General features: G+C 40.6%; 1 long non-coding RNA gene and 1 pseudogene across 1 annotated transcript in view; both read right to left on the bottom strand.

Annotated features, from left to right (window-relative positions):
* The window catches only part of LOC111822873 (uncharacterized), a 79,007-nt gene that overhangs the window by 10,335 nt on the left and 52,294 nt on the right, over positions 1-16,378 (bottom strand). The window lies entirely within an intron of this gene.
* Positions 12,231-15,314, bottom strand: LOC111822872 (low molecular weight phosphotyrosine protein phosphatase pseudogene; annotated as a pseudogene).

Genomic DNA, 16,378 nt, shown 5'->3' with positions numbered 1-16,378 from the left:
ACCATAGCCTCCACCAGCCTGAGTCCAGCACAACTAGATGGTGCCTGGCTACCACCACTGACTGCTCTGATAAGGACCACAATAGAAGGTCCCGGACAGAGCTGGAGAAAAACGTAGAACAAAATTCTAACTCACAAAAGAAGACCAGACTTACTGGCCTGACCGAGACTGGAGAAACCCCAATAGTATGGCACCCAGATACCCTCTTAACTCAGTACTAAAGTCACTCCTGAGGTTCACCGTTCAGCCAAAGATTAGACAGGCCCATAAAACAAAATGAGACTAAATGGGCACACCAGCCAAGGGGCAAGACTACAAGGCAGGAGGGGGCAAGACTAGAAGGCAGAAGGGGACAGGAAAGTTGGTAATAGGGAGCCCAAGGTTGAGAAGGGAGAGTGTTGACATGTCATGGTGTTGATAACCAATGTCACAAAACAATATGTGCCTTAATTGTTTAACGAGAAGTTTGTTCTGTAAACTTTCATCTAAAGTACGATTAAAAAAAAAATTCAAGCCTCAGGTTGCAATATTGAAGGATTCTGTGGGCAAAATACTGAATGACACAGGAAGCATCAAAAGAAAACGAAAGGAATACAGAGTCACCGTTCCAAAAAGAATTGGTTGACGTCCAGCCATTTCAGAAGGTAGCATATGATCAAGAACTGATGGTATTGAAGGAACCTGTCTAAGCTGCACTGAAGACACTGGCGAAAAACAAGAGTCCAGGAATTGATGGAATACCAACTGAGATGTTTCAACAAACGGATGCAGCACTGGAGGTGCTCGGTCAACTATGGCAAGAAATTTGGAAGAGAGCTACCTGGCCAACAGACTGGAAGAGATCCATATTTGTGCCCATTCCAAAGAAAGGTGATCCAAAAGAATGAGAAATTATTGAACAATATCATTAATATCACACACAAGTAAAATTTTGCTGAAGATCATTCAAAAATGGTTGCAGCAGTACATCGACAGGGAATTGCCAAAAATTCAAGCCTAATTCAGAAGAGGACATGGAACTAGGGATATCATTGCTGATGTCAGATGGATCTTGGCTGAAAGCAGAGAATACCAGAAAGATGTTTACCTGTGTTTTATTGACTATGCAAAAGCATTCAACTGTGTGGATCATAACAAATTACGGATAACATTGTAAATAATGGGAATTCCAGAACACTTAACTGTGCTCATGCAGAACCTGTGTATAGATCAAGAGGCAGTCGTTCAAATAGAACAAGGGGATATTGCGTGGTATAAAGTCAGGAATGGTATGCGTCAGAGTTGTATCCTTTCACCATACTTATTCAATCTGTATGCTAAGCAAATATTCCAAGAAGCTGGACCATATGAAGAAGAACATGGCATCAGAATTGGAGGTAGACTCATTAACAACATGCGATATGCAGATGACACAACCTTGCTTACTGAAAACGTAGAGGACTTGAAGCACTTACTGATGAAGGTCAAAGATTACAGCCTTTGCTTTGGATTACATTTTAACATAAAGAAAACAAAAACCCTCACAACTGGACCCATAAGCAACATCATGATAAACAGAGAAAATATTGAAGTTGTCAAGGATTTCATTCTACTTGGATCCACAATCAACATCCATGGAAGCAGCAATCAAGAAATCAAAGGATACATTGCACTGGGCAAATCTGCTGTGAAAGACTTCTTTAAAATGTTAAAAAGTTAAGATATCACCTTGAGGACTAAGGTGTGTCTGACCCAATCCATGGTATTTTCAATCACCTCATATGCATGTGAAAGCTGGACAATGAATAAGGAAGACTAAGGAAGAATTGATACATTTGAATTACAGTGTTGAAGAATACTGAATATACCATGGACTTCCAGAAGAACAAACAAATCTGTCTTGGAAGAAGTACAGCCAAAATGCTCCTTAGAAGGGAGGATGGCAAGACTTTGTCTCATGTACTTTGAACATGTTATCAGGAGGGGCCCAGTCCTTGGAGAAGGATATTATGCTTGGTAAAGTAGAGGGTCAGGGAAAAACAGGAAGCTCCTCAATGAGACGGATTGACACAGTGGCTGCAACAATGAGCTCAAACAGAGCAACGATTGTGAGAATGGCTTGGGACCGGGCAGTGTTTCGTTCTGTTGTACATAGGATCGCTATGAGTCGGAACCAACTCGATGGCACCTAACAACAACTGTCTATTAAAAGTAATAAAACATTAGTACACAGTAGGTGCATCTAGTCACAGTGGGCAGATAGATGCTTCTGGAAGAACCATCAGCAAAGAAACAGTAGCAGTGTAAATATTTAAGTGACAATTATTACATTTGGCTAACTGGGCATTGGGATGAACTCCAGACTTATTTTAATCATTACCTCAGAATCTACAAAAAAACAGCAGTATTCTGAAGGTAATCTTCACTTTCTAAAAACAGCTAATTTTCATCACAATGCATTTCTTAGTAGTACTCGTTTTCTGTGAGACCATGTTTTTGAGGAAAGAGTGTAGTTCTACTACTTCTAAGGTTATAACAACTCCTGGTCATATTTTAATGTTTGCAAAAATACAACTCAATAAAAATCATTCTTTGAAGTGAAATGTTTCAATGATATGATTCTAATGTAGTTTTAAGATGAAAAAATCAGGTTTCCTTCAAAAGGAATCTTACCCTCTTTTTACAATACAGTGTAGGTATTTATGCAAGCAAATTTTGAGAATTTTTAGCTAATAATACTTTTGTTCACCAGGAACTAGTTGAAATAGAGCCCTTGTAGAGAAGGAAACTCAATTAAGATGGGAGCAAAGTCACCCACCTCTCTTGCGGGATGACGAAGTAGTACAAATGGCTCAAACGTTGGGGCCCAGTGGAAGTGGGAATTAACCCTGGCCCAGCTAACTACTTTCTGTGTTACTCTACACAAGTTAATTAATCTAGCCTATTTCCTCATCAATATAATAGAGATAAGTTTTTCACAAGATTGTTGAGGGCACTGATTATCAAATTAATGAAAGTTATGAGGCACGTAGGAGCCCTGATGGCACAGTGGTTAAAGTCCTCGGCTGCTAACCAAAGGTTGGTGGTTCAAACTCGCTGGGTGCTCCACAGGAGAAAGATGGGGCAGTCTGCTTCTGTAAATAGTACCACCTTGGAAACGCTACAGGGCAGTTCTACTCTGTCCTATAGTCTCACTATGAGTCAGAATCAAGAGCAAAGTGCTTGTTTTTTTTTGTTTTTAATCAGGCACATAGCAGGTTCTCAAGAAACATAAATTTGCATCCCTTACAGATGAGCTCATTTAGGTGATCAATCAATAGTCAGTCATTTTTAAATTATTTTTTACATACTGTTTCCATTTCATTTGTTGGCGTGGGTGTTTTCTTATGTTTATTTCATCTCTGCATGGCAAGTAAGAGTTCTTTCCTTTCTTTTCAATCGTTTTTTTAAAATACTCCTGGAAATCTAAACTTATATTAACCTAGATGTTCAGTCACAGTTTTGGCAGTAGTGATAAGAAAGGAATTATTTATAATTAATGGAAAATAGACAACATCCTCCTTTATATGCTCTAGTTCATTAGGTCATAGAAACTCTGAGTTCCCCAAATGTAGTTTAAAGTTCACACAGAAAGGGCATACCCCACACAATAGATGTATGTGATGGGAGGAAATTTCCAGGTACATACGAAGTTTGTTCATCTAATTATATATTGAATGTGCTAGGAAAAATATTTTGATAAATAGTAAGATGACATCTTTCAGAGAGTACTAAAAAGTGAAGTATCTAACCTAATGTCTCAGTTTCAAAGCCTAAATTATTTATTAGTCTTATTTAAAGGGGATAAAACTTCTAGTTCAAGATGGCGAACTGACATATTATGGGTTCTTCCTCCAGAGACCCCATTAAAATGATAGGAAAGAATTTTAAAAGGCATAATCAAAGGGCAATTAAGAGAACGGGAAGGGGTTGTTGGTGATCTAAGTATTTCAATACATTTCTGGAAGACAGAGCAGGATGAAGAAGTGGGAACTAGAGAAATATAGTGGAGGAAATTCCAGCCTGAAGTATGTGCAGAGAAATTATACCTGAGAAGGAAGCCAATCTGACCACAGGACACAACACGAAAGGACTCAGACATGATAGATAAATGGATGGATAGATGTATACATGGATGGATAGATAGATAGATAGACAGACAGACAGATAGATAGCAGCCATTGAGTTGGCTTCAACTCATGGCAACCCCATGTACAAGAAAACAAAATGCTACCCAGTCCTTCGTCATTCTCATGATCACCAATCTGTTCAAGTTCATTGTTGCCGCTATTGTGCCAATCCTTCTCACCTAGGGTCTATCTCTCACCCTCACTGCCCCTCTATTTCACCAAACATGATGTCCTCCTCCAGCAACTGATCTCTCCTGATGAAGTGTCCAAAGTAAACGAGTTGGACAGTGTTCTGTCGTGATCCATAAAATTCTCATTGGCTAATTTTTGGAAGTATATTGCCAGGCCTTTCTTCCTAGTCTGTTTTAGTCTGGAAGCTCCACTGAAAACTGTCTGCCTTGGGAATCTGAAACACTGCTAGTATTTGAAATACCAGTGGCATAGCTTCCAGCATCACGGCAACACCCAAGCTATTATAGACAGATGGGTGGTGGTCATTTACTTCCTACATATCTTTTCTTAGGAAGTTACTTGACAATAGGTCTCAGCAAAACAAAGGAGTAACCCAGGGAAAAGACACTGAGATTTAGGAAACAGTAGATTCAACCAAGGTAAGTAATTAAAAGAAGTCCCATGATGTCAGCTGTGCAGCTAACCCAGATAGCCAGCAACAGAGGCTCCATGAGGAAGTTATCTGGAGGGAAAAGGGAAGGGGATGAGTATTTTGGCTATTTTTTAAAATTTTGATACTAACTTTGAGGGAGTCCCCAGGTAGTGCAGACGATTACCTAAGGAGGCCGACAATGCAAAAAAGAAAGAAAGAAAAAAGACAATTAGAAAGCCACCTTATTAGTTAGGATGATTTGACTTCAGGCAACAGGAAAACCAACTCAATAGGGCGTAAACACTAAGGAAATACATTATCTGAGATAGCAAAGGCTCTGGAGGGAGGGAGGCCTCTGGGGTGACTGGTTCTTCAGCCTGCTCACAGGTTCTTCCCATCTTTCTCTCGCCACTTTCACTTTATGGGCTTTATCCAGAGACTGGCTCCCCTTACAGCAGCAAGATGACCACAGCTCTTTTGGGTTCACATCGAGCATGGCAGAATCTAGAAGAAGATGCTGTGTCTCTTTGGAGGGAGGAAACGTTTCCCAGAAGCCTCCAGCAGACATCCTCTCACGCCTCAGTGGCTAAAACTGTGTCACATACCCAGGTTTAAACAATTGCTAGCGAGGGGAAATTAGCCACTGCAGCCGAGATTGTTAACTGCCTTCCATATTCATTTTCCTCCTCCTTCCATTCTGTAATACAATCTCTTGAATTTTTTCTGGGCACATAATCACCAAGCTAGAAGCTGCCTTTCTCAGCCTCCCTGACATGTAGGTGTAGCCATGTGACCCAGTTCTGGCCAATAGAATGTAAGTGGAACTGATGTGGGCAGCTTCTGGATTATTCTGTAAAAAGAAGTTGTGTGCTCTCTGCTGCCTCATTTCCCTCCTTCTGGCTAGCATGGAAGTTTGGTGGTAGTGGGTCAGCTTCAAATGTAAGGATGAGGGCAATTCCCAATGGAATGACAGAGCAACAGGTAGAAGAATCCTGGGGCCCCAGACAGTCTCAGGAAGCTGAATCATCGTATCCTGTTACACTGTCTACTTGATTGGAATTTGATGCGACAGAGAAATGAACATCTGTCAGTTTATTCTGGTCATTACTAATGCAGACAAAGCAATATCCTAGTGGCTGCAATGGCCATGCTTGCCTTAGACCAGTGGTTCTCAAAGTATGGCTCCAGACTAGCAGCATCAGCATCACCTGGAAGCTTGTTGGAAATGCAAATTTGGAGCCTCAACTTGGACCCACTGAGTTAGAATATCTGTGGGTATAGTCCAGTATCTGTGTTTTACCAAGCTTTCCAGGTCATTCTGATGCCCGCTCAAGTTTGAGAAACACTGACTTAGCCCATGCTGGGTCCATTCCTTGTGGCTGAGGATGGAACTGACCTCCCCCTAAAATTTACAGCCACTTGGAGGCAGGTTGTGGTTGTTGTTAGCTGCCTTCCGGTCAGCTCCGACTCAGTGTGACCATTCGTATAACAGAAGGAAACATTGCTCGGTTCTGCACCATCTTCATAATCACTGGCATGTTTGAGTGCATTGTTGTGGCCACTGTGTAGTGCCTTTCAGTGGCGGAGGGGGAGCTCATCTTCCAGCACTATATCGGACAATATTCTCATCAGACAAAATTGTGATCTATGAAGTTTTTGTTGGTTAATTTTTGGAAGGAGATCACTAGGCCTTTCTTCCTAGTCTGTCTTTGTTTGGAAACTCCACTGAAATCTCTCCACCATGGGTGACTCTGCTGGTATTTGAAACACCAATGGCATAGCTTCCATCATAGCAACACAAAACCCCCAGACTACAATAAACTAACAGAGGGTGGTGGAGGAGGGTAGATACCTGAAAAAAATGGGGGTTCTGTTAGGTGGTAGGTAGAATAGATGCTGGATAGGCAACCAATAGCATGTTCTACCATTATAATAACACAGTTAATTGATTTTAACTTCTACAATCAACATAAAGATTTTCTTACAGGTCAAAGCCACTGATAATGTGAAGGTACGGATGACAGACTGAGTAATGGAAATTGAAAAAAAGAGGTGAAAGAAATAGCTGACATAACAAGAAATAAAGGTGCTAATTTAAAGTTATAAATGTAGCCAAGAGAGGAACTCATAGAAAGAATATAGCTGTCTTGGGATAAGGGGCTGGGGAAGACGGGTGGTAGAAGTGAGCTAAATCTTTGCTTTTCATAGTAGAAGGTCAACAGATAATTGCAGAAAATCATATGTCAAGAAATAGTAGTGTTGGTATATTATTTAAGGACACGAATCAATCATCATAAGAATAAAATCAGAAATAATCAAAATAGTTAAAAACAATTTTCCCTCTGGGGACCAGGCTGGGGTGTGAGCTGTGGGAGGGGAGCTATTGTTTTTCACTATTAGCCCTTCTGTAGTATTTGATTAGCATTTTTTAACCCAGGGCACATATTCCTATGATGAAACATTTTAAAATTATGTTTTCAGAGGGGGTGTCACAAGGCTGGACCGAGTCCTCCCACTCGGAGAGAGCTCCTTTGCAAGGCCCCGTTGTGTCCAGGAGGGGGTCACCAGAGTGTTTGCACAGCCTCGGTGGGACCTGTCTTGAGCAGGCAACTTTAAAAATGGTTGGCTTGGAACCAGGCTTCTAACAAAAGGTCCTCCTCTCAATGGCATAATCCTCTGGACAGCTGCATGGAGGTGTGTGAATGGGGACCAGCTCTAAGCAATCTTGCTGCTGTCACCTTCTGTGGAATTCCCTCTCTGGACTGGCCTGCTTTCTCATTCAGATGGAGAGCTTCCAGACCGAATGGGGTAATGGATGCTTTCACCAGGAGAATCCTCCTCATTAACCTCTCAGTTCTGACTGGGCAGCAGCATGGCTACATCATGGAAAGTCAGAATATTTAAGCAATCAATTGGCCCCAAGCCCTTGTCCAGACAATAATGACAGTATACTGGAAGACGATAAATTAAACCGCGTCTATGTCTTGAAATTTAACTGGCGGTTTCCTCTTACCATACACTGCCATTTCTTGATTTACTCTGTGCCCAAAATTACTTGTTCCTGAAGTTGATGTCAGGTTCTCTGCTCTAAGCACCAAGTAATTACGTCTGGAAGTGGGGGAGGCTAAAGTGGCTCCGGAGCAGCGTGGTGTGGCCACAGGTTTCAGATTGTTTTCTGCAAAGCCCTGGGGTTCTGCAGAGACACCTTCACGGAGGCACCCAGGGTGTGGGAGGGAGCGGCCAGGTCTCTGGATTCCACCTCAACCCCAGAATAGCCATCTTATACTGTCTTATATGCCAAGGCTCTGTGACACATTTTATTTGAGGGGAAGAAGTTTCCAGTAATAAAGACTTGAAAATAACTAGTGTTGTGAAATGAACATTGGGCTAGGACTCAGAAGCTCTGGGTTTGATCATTATTTATTTATCTTTTTCTATCCGATAGCTCTACAGCCCTGGACAAGTCACAGTATTATTTGGACTCAGCTTCCTCTGGTAAAATAGAGATGAGGTATCTTCTTTGCCTGTGTCACACATGAATCAGATAAAAAGGGTAAGTTCTGAATTATTATAAAAATACAAAGGATCATTTCCTTGAACAGAGAAGAGCACAGTCTCAGAACTATTAATTTAAGTTGGTTAAATATTGATAGAGGACTACACAGACATATTTTTATAGACTGACCAGAAAAGCTGTGAACAATTGATATCGTGTGGGGATAACTTTTTTCCCCTTGAACACTTCTCCACCCCAGTCTGTATTAAATTGAATAGACAAATGAAGTGTATAGTAACTCCTGTGGTAACTGTTATTATTTTTGCTGTAATTAATTTCTTAAAGGCAGTAATAATACCGAACAACCAAACTGTTGCCATCGAGTCGATCCCGACTCACAGTGACCCTGTGACCCCATGTGTTATAGAGTAGAACTGAGCTCCATAGGGTTTTCTTGGCTGTCATATTTATGAAAGCAGATCACTAGGCCCTTCTTCCTTGGCACCAATGGATGAGTGTGAATTGCCAACCTTTTGGTTAGCAGCTGAGTACAAACCATTTGTGCCACCAGGGACCTAAGACAGTGATGTTGTTGTTAGGCACCATCCAGTTGATTTTGATGCATAGTGACCCCATGTGACAGAGAACTGCCCCACAGGATTTTCTAGGCTGTAATCTGTATGGAAGCTGATCACCAGGTCTTTCTCCTGTGTTGCTGCTTGGTGGGTTTGAACTGCCAACCTTTCAGTTAGCAGCTAAGTGCTTAACTGTTGTGCCATTAGGGCTCCTGAAGACAGTGATAAGTATTGTGAAATCCATGGGCTATGTGTGCACCCCAGCTCCCAAGGGCCTCTACACTTAAATGCAGTTTTTCAGTTCATACAACACAGAGGAAATAGGAGACACCGAGGTCATAAGATTATTTATACTACAACTCAAACGTGCAAAGAATTTGGAGTTTATTTTTCCTGTGATCGTTTGTTTACAAACCACACCTGCCCCTCCCATACCTACACTGTTCACCTCCCAGGTAGCAGGGGAAAGCTAGATTTAGTCTCTTTGCATTATTTCTAAGGAGCCCTGGTGGGTCAGTGGTTAAATGCTTGGCTGCTAACCAAAAGGTCGGCAGTTCAAACTCACCAGCTGCTCTGAGGGAGAAAGATGTCTGCTTCTGTAAAGACTGCAGCCTTGGAAACCCTATGGGGCAGTTCTACTCTGCCCTGTAGGGTCTGTGTGAGTCAGTGTCAACTCCACAGCAGCGGATTTGGTTTGGTTTACACTATTTCCATTTCTTTCCCTTTATACAGGCCTGCTTCAGTTTAAACATTTGATCCATTCAAAGCTCAATTTCCCATTACCAAAACCGAAAACCAAATCCATTGCCGTCGAGTCAATTCTGACTCGTAGCATCCCTGTAGGTTTTCCAAGGAGTGCCTGGTGGATTCAAACTGTCAACTTTTTGGTTAGCAGCCGTAGCTCTTAATCACTATGCCACCAAGGTTTCCATCCACTTCCCATTAGGGTTGATAAAAATCTTTATCTGGATGAGTAAATGGCTTTAGATAAAATACACTATCTGTTAAATTTAATCTTTCTTCCTTCTCTTCCTGGTTCTGAAAGAACAGGGCAGGACCTACTATATCCTTAGGCTGGCTATGGGGTGAAAAACTCTTTGGGTGGGGCCAGGCCTCCCAGGCCTCCCTGCCTCTGAGGCAATGTCCCATGTCCACTTAGTTGCTGCTTGCCCTGCTGGCATTCAGGGTGACATTTGCTGCTGGAGTAATTTATGGCTTGGCCAGTGCCCTGGTTGACTGGGTCTGTGAGCCTATGCCATACCCCTCACCCGGGCCTTCCCAGAGGGTCCACCCCCACCTCTGCTGTCAAGGCCTCTCACCTCTTATCCCCTTGGGACTCTTAAGTCCCCTGGTTCTGAAGTCACCCACCTCTGTGTCTTCCCAAGTCCATGAGACCTGCAGGAGCTTCCAGGTCTGGGGACACTTCTTGGGGATCAACGGCAGCTTGAGAGACCATAGTCTATTTTCTTCTGCCCCAACCAAGCTGTGTAACCTTGTTTCAATCCAAAAAGAGAAGATGGGAACACGAGTAACTATCTATGCTCCTTCCTTTGGCCCCTTTCTTCCACCCACGGTGTCTCTAGCTAGAAGGGGAGGCCTTGCCCCTACTTTCCTGTCTGAAAGAACATTTCCCTTATCATATCCTTCTTCTTCTGAGGTGATTCCTGCCCTCATCCGAGGATGGAAAGAGTTCAGGAAACAGAAACCAGCTTATTATAAGGAAACATAGTTAGGAATCTTTCAAAAACATATCTGTTTCAAGGAGAGAAAGAAGCCTCTAGGGCAACAATGATTGGCCTCAGCAGGGCAAAGACAAGAGGCTGGTGGATGACACTGGCCTTCTCAGAGCCTGAGGTGCAGCTGCAGTTATAGCAGCTCCGCGATTTAGAGGTGCCAGCGCTTGCTCCGGGTTGTGTGTGGCTTGCCTGCGGTGGCCAGCAGAAGCAGAGAGGTGTCCCTAGCCATGAAGGAGATCAGGCTGGAGAAGGATGTGCCCTTATCCTACTTATCCTTGCATCCCCAGCACCTGGCCCCAAATCTGACTCCTTAAAAATTCCCAGGAGTCCCTGGGTGGTGCAAACAGTTAACCCGATCAGCTGCTAATTGAAAGGTTGGGGGTTCAAGTCCACCCAGAGGTGCCTCAGAAGAAAGGCCTGGTGATCTGCTTCCAAAAAATTAACCGTTGAAAACCCTATGGGGCATAGTTCTACTCTGACAAATGTGGGATCACCATGAGCCAGAAGGCAACTGGTTTAAAGACTCTCAGGAAATGTTACATGGAGTGGGATAAGCTAATTCTGCCCTTTGATATTGACTTATTCTGTGACCTTGGCAATTTTCCTTGCTTAAGTCTCAGTTTTTTCCTCTATAGAGCAGAGCTGGTAATAATAAAACTTACCTCACAAGGTGTTTCCAAATATGAAATCAGATATTGCAGTGAATGTCCCTTCTTGAAGTCAGAAATGTAGGGGATAAAAGATAGCTAATTCTCAGATACCCCCAGAACTAACAGTGTGCTGAAAAAGATGAATGGTCATCTTCTCATTGGCATTCTTTTACTGAATAGAGTAGAAAAAGTAAGATTTTTTTTCATGGAATCAAAAAAAACTACTTGGATTTTGAAGGAGGAAAATGTGACTTGTGAACATTTTTGTTCTTCTTGACCTGGCCCTGTGGAAAGAAAGTTTGCTAACCACCACCCAAAGGTTATTTCATTTGCCACTCATTATTCAAAAGAAATTGGTTTAGAATTATTAGGTAAAGTTCTTCCCCCAAAAAACTGAGTTGGAATTTGACTGGAATGTTGTTAAATCTGAGCCTTCTCATTCAGGAAGTTGGCAGTTCAGTTTGCTTATTCAGGTTGTTATTTTTCTTTGAGTAGATTCAGGAGTTTTCTTCATAGAATCTAGTATGTTTTTATTGATATTATTCTTAAGAATTTTTTTTTCCTACGATACTGAGACTTTTTTTCTTCCATCATGTTTTAGCTGTTTATTGATGATATACAAAAAAAAAAACCACTTACATTAATTTCCTGGGACTGCTGTACAAAGTACCACGAACAGTTAGTTTACAAGAACTGAAATGAACTCTCTCATAGTTCTGGAGATTAGTAATCCAAATTGAGGGTGTCAGCAGGGCTATGTTCTCTCTGAAGGCTCCATGAGAGAGTCTTTCTGGAGTCTCCCAGTCCCGCAGGTGTTCTCTGCTCACAGCTGTAGCATAGCACCATCTTCGTATGGCTATCTGCCCTCTGTCTCTCTGAGTCACTTGTCTTTTTTTTTTTAATCTCAGTTATATTTTTATAGTCTCCAGTTTATTCTGAAAATAATCTTTTCTGATATGTACTCAGATAAATTTGAGATTACAGTTACCTCAGAGTACACAGAAATTACCTATATTCTCCTATAAATTTATTAAACACTAATGAAAGAATACTTATTAACTTATCAATATTTAAGAACTTGAACATAATAAGACTCTCTTCTTCCAGCTTTTTAAATTATTTTTCCCACCTAAGCCAATGTATATTTGACATTTGGGTTATATGTGCACATAAAAAAAAGACATGTTCATCAAACTGACCATAAGATTAAACAGCATACAGTGTCCTTTTGATACAATTAAACTTCAGAGGCAAAGTGGTTCAAATACGAGCAAATATGACTTCCTTATGAAATAAACAAGACAAAAATTAAGATGTGTCAAAGATGTTAAAGATTAACTTCATAAATCTTTTCCTATTCTTTTTAACATACAAGTGTGTACTATGAGTGTGTGTAAATTAAAACTGTCTGATCTAGACTTTGAGCTCTTACGGCTGGGACTGTTATTCAATAAAAGGCCTGGGGTAAAAAGATGAGAGGTAGTGTAGGTAAGTAGAAGACACATGGCCTTCATTAACCTATCCATGTCAGCTCACTGGAGGGGTAAATTGGGCTATTTAAAAGTCTCAGTGGGCTCAGATGTTGACCTGGGCCTTAAAGTGATGTTTTGTTTCATTATTTATTAACATCAAAATTAAGCAAATCAGAGTGATGGTAGTACTTAGATTAGTACCTGCCAAACACTGGAAAATGACTGTGCTACAAAACACACACAAAATTTTCTGTTCTGTTGTTCTACTATTTTGTTTGTAATGAGGGCAGAGTGGGAGGTTCAACTAATTTAACAACATTTAATGTATCCCATAAACTGTCTGACTCAAAGATTTTTATTTATTCTTCTGCCAATCACAACTGATTCCCATCTACAATTATTTTAAAGGTAAGAAACAGTAAGTCAACTAAGAATCAGTAGCAGCCTTGAGCTGTGGGGCATTATTACACTTCAACACATCCACCGATGGAAAAATGCAGAGCATCAATCACTGTGAAGGTGTTCATCACAGGTGGACTCCGGCAATGAATGGATGCAGCTTTAGCGTGCCTTCTCCAAAAATGCTTTGCAGCACCTAACACACTGCTGGCACACAGTCTTAAAATCAGAGTTATTCCCATAATAGGGATCTTCAATAATAAGTTGTTTTTGTGGATCATAGCTTCTAAGTAGTTCAGTTTTAGGTTTGCCATTTTTAATTGAACTTTTCTATTCAAATCTCTCCGATTGCTTTCATCCATACACGGTGTATAATCAAATGTGTAAAGTCTTCTTGGTAAACTGCTGGGCAATGGGATTCACAGGAATGCCATGCTTCTTCATGCAATTTTGCCCTCGATAATCAAGAGGGTTTCCTATTTCATATGTGGATGTTGCTGCACTGTCTATCCTTCACTTGTCTAAAAGGTTTTGATCAGTTACACATTTTCTGAAAACTGCTTCTGCAATGGGTGATTGACAGGTGTTACCCAGACGTGCAAACAGCAAAGACTTGGGCACCTGCTCCGCCATCTTCTCACACCCTGGGAGGTACAAAGTGAGTCAGAATCACCGGCCGGAACCTGTTCTGGCCGCAGTGCATGTGCATTATCTGTGTCACTTGTCCTGTATAGGACACTACTCAGACTGGATTAGGACCCACCCTTCTCCAGCATAACCTCTTGTTAACTGATTACATCTTCAAAGACCCGACTTACAAACAAGGTCATGTTCATAGGTACCAAGGGTTAAGACTTCAACATATCTTTGTGGGGAACACAATTCAGTCCATAACAGTATGGATTTTTAAAAAATTATCTCATAGCTGCCATAATAAAAATAACAATAGTGATAAAATTATTGTAGCATCTAACACTACTGAGCAGTTGCCATACAGCAGACCTCAGGCTGTGTATTTTACATGTATTTTCCCATTGAATTTTCACAATAAAGCTGTAAGTATCACTATTATTCTAATTTATAGATTAAAAAACTGAACTTCAGTGAGATTAAGTAACTTACCCAGTTCATCACTGAACACTTATTAATTCTCTTAGGCTTTCTAGATACACAATTACATCATTTTATACAGAATAATAATTTTATATCCTCCTTCCCAAGGGTTATGCCTCTTATTTTTGTTTCACATTGCATAGAACTGGCCATAATTATAGTAAAATGTTAAATCATAGTTACTGTCTCTTAAATATTCCTGAAACCCTTAAACACTCAGTGGACATGGGTACCAGATGCTGTAGTCAACTAGAGTAATGATAACAATAATCACTAACAATTATTGTGCACGACTGTGTGCTGTTATAAGCACTTTATGTACATTGACAAGTTTAAACCTCACAGCCCTATGAGGAAGATATGTTATTATTCACATTTTACAAACGAGAAATTACGTATGCACGTGGTTTGCACGTATATGTCTTTTGAACAGATAGTACTGGAGGAAGAAGAGACAGGAAAGTATCATTCAGGCCTGAGCTAAGTTTTACAGACTGCAATGCTGTCGGGATACCAGGTGGCTCTAGAAACCAGGCCCTATCAACTAGCCCCTTGTTTAAATGCGTCTACTAGAAGTTAAATACATTACAGCTGAGTAATCGAGTCAGGATGTGAACTCAGGCAGTCTGAGTCCAGAATAGATGCTCTCAGCCACACTATCCTGTCAGGAGATACTCTAGCCTTTATTTGTTCCACGTGCTCAAATCTTCTCCTCCACTTCCTCCCTTCAGTTTCGTGGCTTTGTAACCAGGCTTCATCTCTACGTCTAGCCCCAAATAGACTGGGGATTCTGTTTAAGATTGAGCCTGGATCTTATCTGGTACTTTCTTATCACCCTGATTCCAATAATGGCCCCTTGGTTCTACCCAATGAAAGTAAATAAAGAGGTGGACAATCTTTGTGTCCTCTCTAGGCCTCAGGACTCCACCCAATTTAAGTCCACAGTTTTCTTTTAACGAACATACCAATGAACTCTCTCGCAACTTCTCTTTAAGATATCTTTGAAAACTTGACTGTAGAAAGAATACTCTACTAGGCCAGTGGGTTTCTAGGAAGAAAATAAGAGTTCACAGTGGAGATACCCATAGAAAAACTGAAAAAATCAAAAAACAGGGAAAAATAAACACAGAATTATAAAAACAAAACATATATATTCATTATATATACATACATATCAATTATATCTGTGATATATATATATATATATGAAAACCAAAAAACTTGTTGCCATGGAGTCAATTGCAACTCATAAAGACCCTATAGGACACAGTAGAACTGCCCCATAGGGTTTCCAAGGATGTAAATCTTTATGGAAGCCGACTACCACATCTTTCTCCTAAGGAGTGGCTGGTGGGTTCAAACCACCCACCTTTTCAGTTAGCAGCCAAATGCTTAACCACTGTGCCACCAGGGCTCCTTGGTAGATACATATACATACATATATACATATACGTATATGTATATATATACACATATGTGTGTATATATGTGTGTGTGTATATATATATCCATAAGCCTCAGTAAGAGATATGAAAACACATACTATATATTACGAAACTTAGTTGTATGCAGGTATAATAATTGACAAAATATGAGGAAGTCAGTGGAATTTTGTGGACATAGCCTGAAAAGGTTACAGAGAAATCTTGAGAATTTTCAGAGTGGAGATTCAAGGTTTGGCATACACCATACTTTGGAGGAAATAGGTGAGAACCTGTGTTTTGGGGGAAGCACAAGGGACAAGTCAGTAAAACTACTTGATCCAATAATAATTATAATGAGTTTTATGGATAGTTTATTCATTTCCAGGCATTTTTAAATGTGCTTTATATGTATTAATTTATTTAATAAAAATAATTTGTCAGGCGAAATCTAGGACACAAGATAGCACCAGCCAGATACCAACCTAGGAAATGAACTCTCAAGGACTATTCAAAACCAAAAGATTTACAACAGGGAACCAGAGAGGTTAATCTGCAAATGACAACAATGTCACAACAATAAAGGAGGGAATAAATGATGTGGGTATAGAACTTTCTAATGGAGAGGAAAGCAAGGCGATATCAAGTAATAATAGACTGGTTCAAACTTAGGAAGATAAGGGTAAATTTCAAGGTAACCACAAAGAAAGTTAACAAACCTACTCATCAAAATAAAGAAGAAAAACATAAAGTCTCAGTAAAAA

The sequence above is a fragment of the Trichechus manatus genome, unplaced genomic scaffold, assembly GCF_000243295.1.
Source record: "Trichechus manatus latirostris isolate Lorelei unplaced genomic scaffold, TriManLat1.0 scaffold00222, whole genome shotgun sequence".
NCBI classification, from domain to species: Eukaryota; Metazoa; Chordata; class Mammalia; order Sirenia; family Trichechidae; genus Trichechus; species Trichechus manatus.
The sequence above is the reverse complement of the archived record's forward strand: the minus strand, read 5'-3'. Positions and strand labels throughout refer to the sequence as shown.